This window comes from Prionailurus bengalensis, chromosome C2, assembly GCF_016509475.1.
Source record: "Prionailurus bengalensis isolate Pbe53 chromosome C2, Fcat_Pben_1.1_paternal_pri, whole genome shotgun sequence".
NCBI lineage: Eukaryota > Metazoa > Chordata > Mammalia > Carnivora > Felidae > Prionailurus > Prionailurus bengalensis.
The window spans coordinates 88,364,220-88,376,919 of NC_057350.1; the positions used below are offsets into that span (position 1 = coordinate 88,364,220).

General features: G+C 39.2%; 1 protein-coding gene across 1 annotated transcript in view; it reads right to left on the reverse strand.

The window, feature by feature from the left end:
* Positions 1–2,282, reverse strand: part of PIK3CA (phosphatidylinositol-4,5-bisphosphate 3-kinase catalytic subunit alpha) — an 81,651-nt gene extending 79,369 nt beyond the window's left edge. Inside the window, exon 1 of the mRNA XM_043594865.1 lies at positions 1,808–2,282. The gene's annotated coding sequence lies outside the window, so the exon portion shown is untranslated. The remainder of the gene's footprint in view (positions 1–1,807) is intronic.
* Between the last annotated feature and the right edge of the window lie 10,418 nt (positions 2,283–12,700).

Here is a 12,700-nt window from a genome sequence, read left to right on the forward strand (position 1 = left end):
GTTGATAGAATATTAACTTAATATTAATTTACTGTCTTGCTATTTCCCCCATGGAGCTATTACTATTATGATGTGCTATCATTTCTTTCAATCACCTATTTTGTGATTTTAATAGAAAACCACTCCATTTTATAATGATGAAAATTGCACAAGAAACTTGTGAAAAAAGTTATGGATGAAATTTTAATTTTATCCCAAAACACAGGATGAGAAAACTTAAAAAACGAAACAAACACCAACACACACACACACACACACACACACACACCCTACTGGGCCCTCTTCAGATAATTTTGGTTGATGACACTGCAGAACAGTTAATCTGATAATTAAAATTTTCCATACCATGTGATGTTTAGCTAGAGATCTACGCTATCAACCAGAATTCAATACTTCAGTTAAAAAAATCTTAAAACTTGAAAACACAGACATATTAACAAATTCTTACACTTGCAGTTGCTCTGAGGGCTCCTTAATAAAGACGTAAAGTGTTCTGATCTATCCAAGTTAAATTAGCAACATGGTTAACTTAAGTATTTCCAGGTCTTAACATCACACAATCCAGCACACAAGCAAATTTGTAATACCCGAAGAATCTATTTTCTAAGCAGGAAAACATGCAACCAATATTGCCCGCAGTGGTTCAAATGTTGGCCATTGAAATCACCCGACTTGAGTTACCAGGAGTTCATCTACCCAAGTTTTCTGGGGGTTCTCCCAGGCCTCACAAACTGGATTCAAAACATCATCTCACAAACCCATGTCCCGCATGTGCACAAAGTCGCTGGAATGAGGAAGCTTCTCAAAAACGAAATCACAACTCTAATTCATTAAAGAATATGCAGGCTGTTTTCTACAAAGCCCTCTCTTGTCGCGCTCCCCTTATCGTTCATATAACTATGTAAACAGTTCCCCCGTTATTGACATCTAAGAAAACAGTTTTCGATCCCCAATTCTGGGAACAAGCCACCATCACCACTATTCCTTTAGCATCCTAAAATAAACCCCTCAAGCCGCGGTCAAAACACTGGCGGAACGTCTGGTGTTTACATAGCCCAATCCTGGGCGTACCCTACCTTTCTGAACCACTTAGGAGCTATGAAGCAGACATCGCATAATAGACTTAGTAAAGACACAAATCACGAGACAGTGTCTCAGGTCTATGAATGAAAGATCCAATACGTTTGACTGTCTTGGTTAAAAGGGGGGAAAAAAAAAACAACCTCGGGAGGAAGGGTGGGAGGGGAACTGCGGGGTGGGGGGAGCGGTTTTCCTTCCCTGCCCCAGCCGGGCGATTTAAACTCAGCGTGAGGCAAACACAGGGTCGCCCGGCTGGCGGGGCCGGAGTCCTGGGGCATGACAGCAGCCCCTCTGGAGCAGCTCGCGGCTCCGCCAGGATCCCTCACGCCGCGCTGCTCGCTGCAGCCCGGCCACCCGCGGCGGGGTGGGCGTGCAAGGGTGCGGGGGACCGAGCTACCGCGACCGGGGCGGCGGCCCTTGGGTGCGTTTCCTCAGATTCCAGCCGCCCATCCCCAAAAATGAGAAAGGAAGGAAACGAGGAGCGAGGCGGAGGCCAGGGTGGAAAGGAGAGTAAGCCGCGAGCCCTCGCCTCTGCATCTGGGTGAGGCCAGCGGCAGGCGGGGAAGAGGGAGCGGCGATCGCTGGCGAACTCCGCCGCGGGCCGACGCTGGGAGACGACCCGTGGGTAGCCCCCGCCCAATACGACGGGCGCGCCGGAGAGGCCCCCACACCCACCCCGTTCCCATCCCAGCCGCGCCCGCTCCCAGCCATTCCGCGCTGTACTCACGCTCGGGGCTCCTCCAGGCTCCGCGGCTCTAACCGCATCGGGTCCCAGCCCCGCGGGCGGCGGCGGCGGCGGCGGCGGCGCCGAGGGAGAGGAGAGCGGGCGGCTCGGCCCCCGCCTCCCGGCCCCTCTCCCCCGCCGCTCCGGAGCTGCCCGGCCGGGCCCGAGCCCTGCCTCGCCGGCGGCCCCAGCCCCAGCGGCCGCGGCAGCAGCAGCCCTAGACCTCAGCGGCCGCAGCGGCGGCACCGGAACTGCCGCTTTCTCCTTCTAGCTCCCTCTCCTCTCTAGCCCCCGCCACACGCCCCCGCCCCCGTCTCCTTTCTCTGTCACCCTGTTTTTTTTCCTTTTGTTTCCAGAATAAACTTTATTGGTCTCTTTTCCGCTCACATCGTGTAAACAAACAACGAACTCTTCCCCACCCCCTCGACTCCCCCCCTCCTCGGGCAGAGGAGGGTAAGAGCTGAGGAGGGGCTGAGCTTACAATACCCCGGAAGTAGATGTGCAAAGGAGGGAAGTGAAGTTGCGGAGACCTGGAGGGGGCAGTGGGCAAATCGGGTAACAGTGTGCCAGTGCGCCTGCGCCTTGCTTTTCCGCCCGAAGTTCGGGTGTTTTGTGTGCCGGGGTGGGGGGGCCTCTGGCGCGCGGGTGTTTATGTTCCGTCTTTTGCAGCAGTGGGGATGTTGTGTCATCTTAGGACGGCATATGTGTTGTGTGTCCATTTCTGCGGGCACCAGGCAGGCCTGGGTAGAGAAATAGTGTTAGGATCGAGTGAGTTCATTTACGCTCTTGGAGGAAATGAGCGAGAGAAAGGGCCTCGGTGGCTAACCGCGGCTGTCAGTGACTAACCAGAAGCGGTTATGGATATTAGAAGGCATTTTATAAAGCGTTACTGAGTGTCCTTCTGCCAACATAAAGTTAAGTTGTAGCCCAAATTGGAAGAGAAACTGCTATTGCGCTCTGCAATCCTTTGACTCACTCCGGAGAGACCTTTTGCAATGCTCTTTTTTTCAGATTTGAATCAGCTTGTAGGAATAAATTCTGGCTTGAGAAGACGAGTTTTTTTCGCGTAGTGTCCACAGAGACTTCAGAAAAGCCATCTCAGCTATAGATTAGATTGAAGCTTTGTGCTGCGTGCCATAGAAACCCACTCTCCCCACCCCTCCACCCCCCCCCCTTTTTTTTTGAGAGTAAAGCGATCTATTGCTTTTTGAGATCGCTACTGGTAAGGGTCCAGCGTTCTGCGTATTTCTCCCCCTGGTGGTCTTTCATTGTATTGAAAAGGCAAAGGAAAGTGATTGAAAGTCTTCGATACAAGTCCCCAAATATCCGTTTTCCCTTCAATTTTTTAAGTAGAGGACTTGGAAATGACCCGCCCTAGAGATGTTACAGGCAGTTTCATTTGTCATCCAAGAGCCAAAAACTTGACCAATAACCAATTTTTGTTGGAACACCACACGTTCATAATCGTAAATGAGATCCATTACTTTATGTTGCCCTAGTTTTCATTTGAGTGCGTTTCTTGTTTTCTTTCTTTTCTTAAGCTCTGGTTTCCATCTCACATTCCAAGGGTCTATGTTTCTAAATATTTTTCTTGAATCTGTTTTTTTTCCCCACAGTTTCAGAACATTATGTTTCACCAGAGCAGGGAATTTAAGAGCGGGGCGGGGGAGGGAGGAGACGGAGGGAGGCGGGAGCAATAACATTGCATCGCGAGTCAAAGTAAACCTTAAGGCAGCACTTCCAAAACTGTGTTTCCAGACAGAGTTCTGTGAGATACTAATAGGTAGTCTTTGCTAGGTATATTTTTCCTTCTAAAATGTATTTTTAAATAAGAAAATGCTAATTACATTATATAATTTTTGTTATGTGATGACAACCCTTTAAGAAATGTGTCATAGCAGAAAATGCCATGCCTGGTATTTGAATGCATGATTATTCACTGTGCAGGAGTAGCATTTTTTGCCCACTTCACAGTTGATGCATTTGGTTTATTTGGTGACCATTGATCTATCATGTGTTTTATCTTGCTTTCAAAGGTGTTTGTACTATTATTCAGTGTATAGAATATGTTAGACATGTATATGACAAAACTCATTGGTCAAGGTCCTGTGGCTGTAGGAAAAATGTTTTATTTTTTAATTAAAAAATGTTTATTTATTTTTGAGAGAGAGTGTGTGTGTGTGTGAGCAGGGGAGGGGCAGAGAGACAGGGAGAGGGAGAATCCCAAACAGGCTCCACATTCAGCAAGGAGCCCACCTCGGGGCTCAGTTTCACAGCTGTGAGATCATGACTTGAGCCGAAATCAAGAGTCTGATTTTGTTGGATTTTGGCCTACCATTTTATTATTTTATTATTTGTTTTCTGTTTGTTCCTTATGTTTTTTCTGTTTTCACTTTCCTGCCTTATTTTGGATTATTTGAATGTTTTTAATTTTCCATTTTAATTTATATATTGTCCTTTTGAACATTCTCTCTCTCTCTCTCTGTTTTGTATTTGCTCTATGGCTTACAGTATATCACCATAAACTTTTGCAGTCTACTGAGTGTTAATATTATATCACTTCAAGTAAATTTTAGAAAGATACTTTGCAATCATATAGGTCCTTTCCCCCATTCATTGACCTTTATTTCATAGCTGGTATATGTATTTGGGAATCCCATCATTTTTGCTTTCAATAGTTATACATATTTTTTGTATGTATGCAATATACATACTATTGCATACAATAGTTATACATAGAGAATTTAAATGGGAAAAAAAAAGTCTTTTATACTTAGCCATCCATTTCCATTTCTCTTCTTTCATTGCTGAAAATCCATGTTTCCTTTTAGTATAATTTCCCTTTAGCCTGAAGAACTTCCTTTAGCATTTCCTTTAGAGCAGTTCTACTGGTGACAAATTCTCTTAGTTTCTCTTCATTTGAGGAAGTTTTATTTAGTTTTTGTTCCTGAGGGATATGTTAGCTGGTTATAGAATTCTGGCATTAACAGGTTTTTTCCCTCTAATATTTTAGAGATGTTGTTCTCTTCAGGCTCCACCTGAAGAGACCTGTGGTCATACAAATAGTTTTCCCCCATATGTACTTTGTTACTTTTCTCTAGATTATTTCCATATTTAACATTTTTTCTTTCATTGTTTTTTTCTTTGAGTTTATTCTACTTGGGTTTGCTGAGTTCTTTTAAAAAGTTTGTTTTAATGTTTTATTTATTTTTGAGAGCAAGAGAGAGCATGAGCCAGGGAGGGGCAGAGAGAGGGAGGGAGACACAGAATCTGAGACAGGCCTCAGGCTCTGAGCTGTCAACACAGAGCCCTACTTGGTGCCAAACTCACAGACCATGAGATCATGACCTGAGCTGAAGTCGGACACTTAACTGACTGAGCCACCCAACACCCCATGGTTTGCTGAGTTCTTAAACTTGGAAACTTACATGTTTTGCTAAATTTGGGAGGTTTTCAGCAATTATTTCATCAAATATTTTCCTATCTCAATTTCTTTCTCCTCTTCTAGGAATCCAATGACAAGAATGTCAGACATTTTGATATTTTCCTACCTGTCTTTAAGGCTCTGTTAATTGTTTTTGATCTTATTTATTTCTCATATTGGAAAATTTCTGCTGATCTGTCTTCCAGTTCACTTAATTTTTGTCTCTTTTATATCCATTTCTGCTACTGAGCCCACCTAGGAAACTTTAAAATTTCAGAATGTTGTATTTATCAATTCTTAATTTTCTCACTGGCTCTTTTTTAATGGTTTCTATATCTCTACTAAGAACCAGTGTTTTCCCATTCATTTCAAATTTGTTTGTCTTTACCTCAGAGACTATAGTTAGTAGTATACCTTGCAGGCATTTTTATGAGGCTTAGTGGGAGAAACAGCTCCTAAAGGAAGAATAGCCAATTTTACTTCCTTTAAAAAAAAAAATCAACATTGCTAATAAAACAAATTGCACACCTTGACTACAACAGAGAACAATTTTCTTATACTCAATAGCTATGGTTATAATTAAATCTGCAGTTACTAAAGATATTTGCAGTGCTATTATATAGTCTAAGGTTTTTCACAATACTCTGTTAAAATATTTCTACCTAGGAAATAAGAATATGTGTATTTGTGCTAACCCTGTAGTTAGTCAGACCAGTTGTATGAGAAGAGTAGGACCATGAGGTTCTTTTATTTATTTATTTATTTATTTATTTATTTATTTATTTATTTATTTATTTATTTATTTTTCATGGGCTGTATGCCCAGCATGGAGCCCAACACAGGGCTTGAACTCATGACCCTGATGTCAAGACCTGAGATGAGATAAAGAGTCAGATACTTAACTAACTGAGCCACCCAGGCACCCCTTGAGTTACTGATGGGTCAGGTGAAACAAATCTTTTAATTTAGCCAAATGATTTTTAGTGTTCCCTGACTCATAAATACCTAAATATTGAAAAAACCAGCTGTTTATTTTCTTCTTCCATTTGGTGAAACATTCTCATGTGAAACAGAGTTTTTGCATTATGTAAGAATAAAAGCAATTTGTAGAAATGGACTTAATTTTGCAGTGAGTAAGAGTATCCATTTCAACAAACATCATTCCTGGTAGTGGGTATTATAGGATAAGGCAGAAATATTTATTCTTATTAAAATGTTGGCTTTTTACAAATGTAATTTTATAAGAGCTTACTCATTAAAATATTATTTTTATTCCTTTAAAAATAATACATAATGACAAATAAACAACTTATCAAACTCAACACCACAATAATAAATAATCCAGTTAAGAAATGGGTAGAAGACATGAACAGACACTTCTCCAAAGAAGATACACAAATGGCTAACAGACACATGAAAAATGTTCCACATCACTCACAAGGGAAATACAAATCAAAACCACAATGAGATACCACCTCATACCTGTCAGAATGACTAAAATTAACAACTCAGAAGCAATGGATGTTGGTGAGGATGCAGAGAAAGGGAAACCCCCTTACACTGTTGGTGGGAATGCAAACTGATGCAGCTACTGTGCAAAACGGTGTTGAGGTTCCTTAGAAAGATAAACATAGAGCTGCCCTATGACCCGGCAATTGCACTACTAGGTAATTATTCAAAGGATACAAAAATACTGTTGGAAGGGGCACATGCACCCCACTGTTATTAGCAGCACTGTCAACAATAGTCAAGTTATGGAAAGAGCCCAAATGCCCATCGACTGATAAGTGGAAAAGGAAACATATACAATATATACAATAGAATATTACTCAGCTATCAAAAAAAAAATGAAATCTTGTCATTTGCAATGATGTGGATGGAACTAGAGTGTATTATGCTAAGCGAAATAAGTCAGAGAAAGGCAAATACCATATGATTTCACCCATATGTGGAATTTAAGAAACAAAACAGATGAACATAGGGGAAGGGAAGGAAAAACAAAATGAAAAAATAAGAGAAAACAGGGAGGCGAACCATAGAGATCTTAACTATAGAGGACAAACTGAGGGTTGCTGGAAGGGAGGTGGGTGGGGGATGGGCTAAATATGTATGGACATTAAAGGGCACTTGATGAGCACTGGGTGTCATATGTAAGTAATGAGTCACTAAATTCTACTCCTGAAACCAATACTGCACTATATGTTAAATAACTTGAATTTAAATAAAATCTTGGAAGAAAAATAAATTCAACCCATTAAAAAATGTTTAAAGGGAAAAAACCCAAGCATCCCTAAAAGATAAAGGATGGTTATTTTTACTTTGGTATACATCTTCCTAGTCTTTTTTTCCCCCAATGTATATACACAAGTTATTTTACAAAATAAGTAACCAAAAATTATAGCCAACGTAGATGTTTTTCAATAAGTGAATAGTTAAACTGAAATACTAATCAGCAATAAAAATCAGCCCTGAAATACTAACCAGCAATAAAAAGGAACAGACTCCTGATACATGCAACAGCTTGGATGAATCTACTGAGATTCATCTTTTGTAAATGATTTATCTTGCTTCTTTGCCATTTTCCTGGTCTCTTCATATATTTGAAATGCCATATTTTTTTAAATTTTTTTTTCAAAGTTTATTTATTTTTGGGACAGAGAGAGACAGAGCATGAACGGGGGAGGGGCAGAGAGAGAGGGAGACACAGAATCGGAAACAGGCTCCAGGCTCTGAGCCATCAGCCCAGAGCCTGACGCGGGGCTCGAACTCCCGGACCGCGAGATTGTGACCTGGCTGAAGTCAGACGCTTAACCGACTGCGCCACCCAGGCGCCCCGAAATGCCATATTTTTAATGTAATAAATTCCTGCATACATCTGAATCTGTTTCTGGACTTTACTCTGTTTTATTAATCTCTGTCTATGTTAGCATGGCAGTATTTGAATTATGGTAACTTTATTATTCATTTTGATATCTAATACCTCACTATTCTCTTAAAAATGTATTGGCTAATCTTTTGGAGAAAATTTAAATTCAGAAAAGTACAAAAATAAGATAACAAACACTCATTTTCTTACCACCCAGAATTAACAATTATTTAACAGTCTGTTATACTTGAGTGAAATTTGTTTTACATCAAAGAAATAAAATATTGCAACAAAGCTGAAGTACTTGACCCCTTACCCAAGTTCAATCCCAATTCCCTCTTCCCCAGAACTAACCATTATTTTCAATTTGGTATTGTTCCTTCTTAGTTTTACCTGTATTTTTTCATATTTTTACCTACTTTTATCTAGGAACAAGAAATAGTATTATTATTTTTAAATTATTTTAAAAAATAGTGTCATGTGGTATGTTTACTTTTATAGCCCTTTTTACTCAACATTATGTATTTAACATCTATCCATGCATATATATGTTGATCTAGTTTATCTATTTTATTTAAATTTTTTTTTCAACGTTTATTTATTTTTTTTGGGACAGAGAGAGACAGAGCATGAACGGGGGAGGGGCAGGGAGAGAGGGAGACACAGAATCGGAAACAGGCTCCAGGCTCTGAGCCATCAGCCCAGAGCCTGATGCGGGGCTCGAACTCACGGACCGCGAGATCGTGACCTGGCTGAAGTTGGAGGCTTAACCGACTGCGCCACCCAGGCGCCCCTAGTTTATCTATTTTAAAGGCTTGGTACACTCATCTCCCCACCCCCAACTCCTATACTCACTTGGCTTGCTCACTTATTTTTTTCTACTCTTTATTCCAAATGTCAGTATGGATTTCCTTGTCCATCCTTTAAAAAAACTATACACATACTCTTTCCCAGGGCTCCTGTTATCCCTCCCCACCTTTGTTTTTCTCCGTAGCTCATATTGGCATCTAAAATTTTATTTATTTCTTTATCATATGTCTCCCATGAACATATAAGCTACATAAAGGCTAGGATTTTTGTCTGTATTATTAGGTTATATTTCAAGTTTTCAGAACAGTGCTTGACAGACAACATCCATTCAGTAAATATTTGTTGAATGAACAAATGAATTTTAGTGATATGCCAGTTGATAGACATGCTATTTTCAATTTTTCCATATTACAAGTAATGCTGTGTTGGCTAGCCTTCTATGTCTCATGTATGAATGTAAGTTTCTAGGCAGTAGTATGTGCACGTTTTCAGCTTTACTTTATTGCTAAATTGCTTTCCACAGTTGGTCACAAATTTACTATTCTATCAGTTGTGAATTTCCCCTTATCTTTCCTGACTATTGGTAATGTTCGAGTTTTAAACTTTTGCTAATCTATTGAGTAAAAACTGCTATTCCATTACCAATTTATTTCTTTTTAACACTATTGCTGGTGAGTTTCCTTATGTTCTTTTCTTTTTAAAGTTTAATACAGTAACACATGCACATAATGGAAAAGAATATAGTACTGAAAAGATTATATAAAAAAACAGTAGTTCTCCACACGTTCTATTTTATTTTATTAAAAAATTTTTTTTTTAACATTTATTTTTGAGACAGAGAGAGAGAGAGCATGAACAGGGGAAGGTCAGAGGAAGAGGGAGACATAGAATCTGAAACAGGCTCCAGGCTCTGAGCTGTCAGCACAGAGCCTGATGCGGGGCTCGAACCCACAGACCGCGAGATCATGACCTGAGCTGAAGTCGGATGCTTAACCGACTGAGCCACCCAGGCGCCCCCGTTCTATTTTATTTTTGAAGCCAAACACATTAAACTCTTCTGTTATTCCAGAAATTAGTATTATAGAACTATTTTCCAATTTCTTGTTTTAGCTTCTTTAAATAGATACATATGTAGTGTTCCCTTTATCCTATACTATCGGTATAAGGATAATTTTCAGTTAAAAATCAATATTTACTCTATGACTATATTCATATTGTTAATGTCACAGCAAACTAGTACATACTTTTCTGTCTTGATAAGCTTTTAATTTTCTTAAGGGACATAATTGCATCATTTATCCTGTGTATACCTTTTCTATGTACCTATTCTTACTTTTTTCCCAATTATTTATCAATTATGTCATATGCCTAATACTAGTTCTCATCCTCGTTGCTCAGATGTATCAGATAATCCATTAATTCCACTTGTATTTTCTTAGAGACCTCTTCCTGGAGCCCTTCACCCCAACGCTCCAGTCTGGACTAGTTACTTTCTAAGCTCTTGCTATCTGTCATCTGGAACTTCCCTTTGCTATTTCCTATCTTACTATCCTTGTTTCCTGAATCCTGTGTTTTCCTCTGTCTTGCTACTTCCTCATTAGTAGCTTCTTGAGAAAGGGTCAGTGGAAGTAAACTCTTTGAGATCTTGGATATCTGAAAAGGGTTTTATTCTATTCTAGTGGTTTTCAACCGTGGTTGAATATTGGAATTATAAGGGAAATTAAAAACAAAAGCAAAACTTCTCAAGCCCTGCTTCAGACCAACTAAGTGAGGAGTCTGATGTTAGGATTTAATAGTTCCCCAGGAGATTCTAATGTGATAACAGAGTTGAGAACCAGATTACCTCAAACTTGAAATGAAGTTTTGGTTGGATTTGTTAGGCAGAATTCTAAGATGGCCCTCAAGATTTCCTCTCCCCGATGTACATGACTTGCATAATACCTTTCTGTTGATTATGAGTGATACTAGTACATATAATGGGATATTATTCCCATGAATAAGTTGCTAATCAGTTGACTTTGAGTTAATCAAACAGAGATTATCCTGGTTGAGTCTACCTACTTAGGTGAGTCTTTCAAGCGAAGGAGTTTATTTATATTTTTCAAGAATCCATTTAATGTCATTTTTAGATGGGAATTTGGAGGAAGAGGAATTAAACTTACATGGTCAATGTGCTATCTGTTTCCATTTTGATGCATTATTCTTCTTGATAAGAATTTGTAAGCAGTTGTCCATGTTATTCTAACTCACCTACCATCATACACATAGGAATCTATTTAGAACTGCATTAAATCTATAGATTAATTTCAGAGAAACTGGTATCCTTATAACACCGAGTCTTCTGTTCTGGAATTATTTGTTTATTCCAGTGTTCTTTGATATATTTTAGTAAATTACCACTGGTTCTTCATATAGAGCTTGTATATTTCCTGTATTCATATTGATAGATATCTCATCTTTTTTATTGCGTTAGAGAACAGACCTCTACTCAAACCCCCTCACTTCTTTTTTAACTGATTATAGAAAAGATTTGTATATTCATTTTTATCTGATCACCTTGATGAACTGCAAGTTCTAAAAAATAGAGTTGATTGTTTTATTTAAATGTGTATAGGGGCGCCTGGGTGGCTCAGTCGGTTGAGCGTCCGACTTCAGCTCAGGTCACCATCTCACGGTTCGTGAGTTCAAGCCCCGTGTCAGGCTCTGGGCTGATGGCTCAGAGCCTGGAACCTGCTTCCGATTCTGTGTCTCCCTCTCTCTCTGCCCCTCCCTCATTCATGCTCTGTCTCTCTCTGTCTCAAAAATAAACATTAAAAAAAAATTTAAAAAAATGTGTATAAATGTAATTTGTAAATGTGTATCATGTTTTATAATAAAAATATGAGATGAAAGCTATTATACTAAGCTTGATAAATTTTGTTTTTGTAGGTAGGCTCCACATCCAGTGTGGAGCCCAACGTGGGGGTTTGAATCATGACTGTGAGATCAAAACCTGAGCTGAGATCAAGGTCAATGCTTAACTGACTGAGCCACCCAGGCGCCCCTTGATAAATTTTGTTAATAAATATTTTTTTGTTTTCTTGCATCAATTCATCTGCAAAATTTTTTTGTTTCCTTTTTATGAATATAACTATTATATGTTAGAAGTTCCTCTTGATGGAGACATATTCACATACCTTCATTCAAGAAGTATTATATAATCAAATTAATTTGAAAAATGCTGTCTTGAAATACCCAACACCAGCACAGTGCCAGGCACTTAGCAGTAGCTCAGTAAGAACTTATTGTATGAATGAATGTATTCAGTCTTTCTAACCATCTTCTTTCCTTCAGGCTTTTTCTCTAAACTCAGACAGATGGAAATGTTTTCTAAAAAATCTCGAAGGTGAAATTTTTATAACATCCCTAGAAACCTATGTTAGTGTTTAACAAATCTCAATGTCAGGAAACTTCCTTACCCTAAAGCTATTTTGCTGTAGTTTAAGTCATTTCCTTTTATTCTTTCTTTATAGTGCTGTTAAAGAACAGGTTACCATTCCCTGTGTATAAGAATGTTACATGGAACTAAAATTTAGTTTAAGATGCGCTTTAAATTTTTTTTCTCCCCTCTCCACCATGATTCTATCAAATTAGGAAAATTCTGCCACTCATTAAAAAAAGTGGATTAATTTATAGCATAATATTAGAAAAACATGTCCAACAATTTTAGGGAAAGGAAATCCTTATATATGAAGATGTTTATCTCATTCTCCTCAGAGCTCTTTAAACCAATTATTTCTAGGTTTGGCTCATCTTT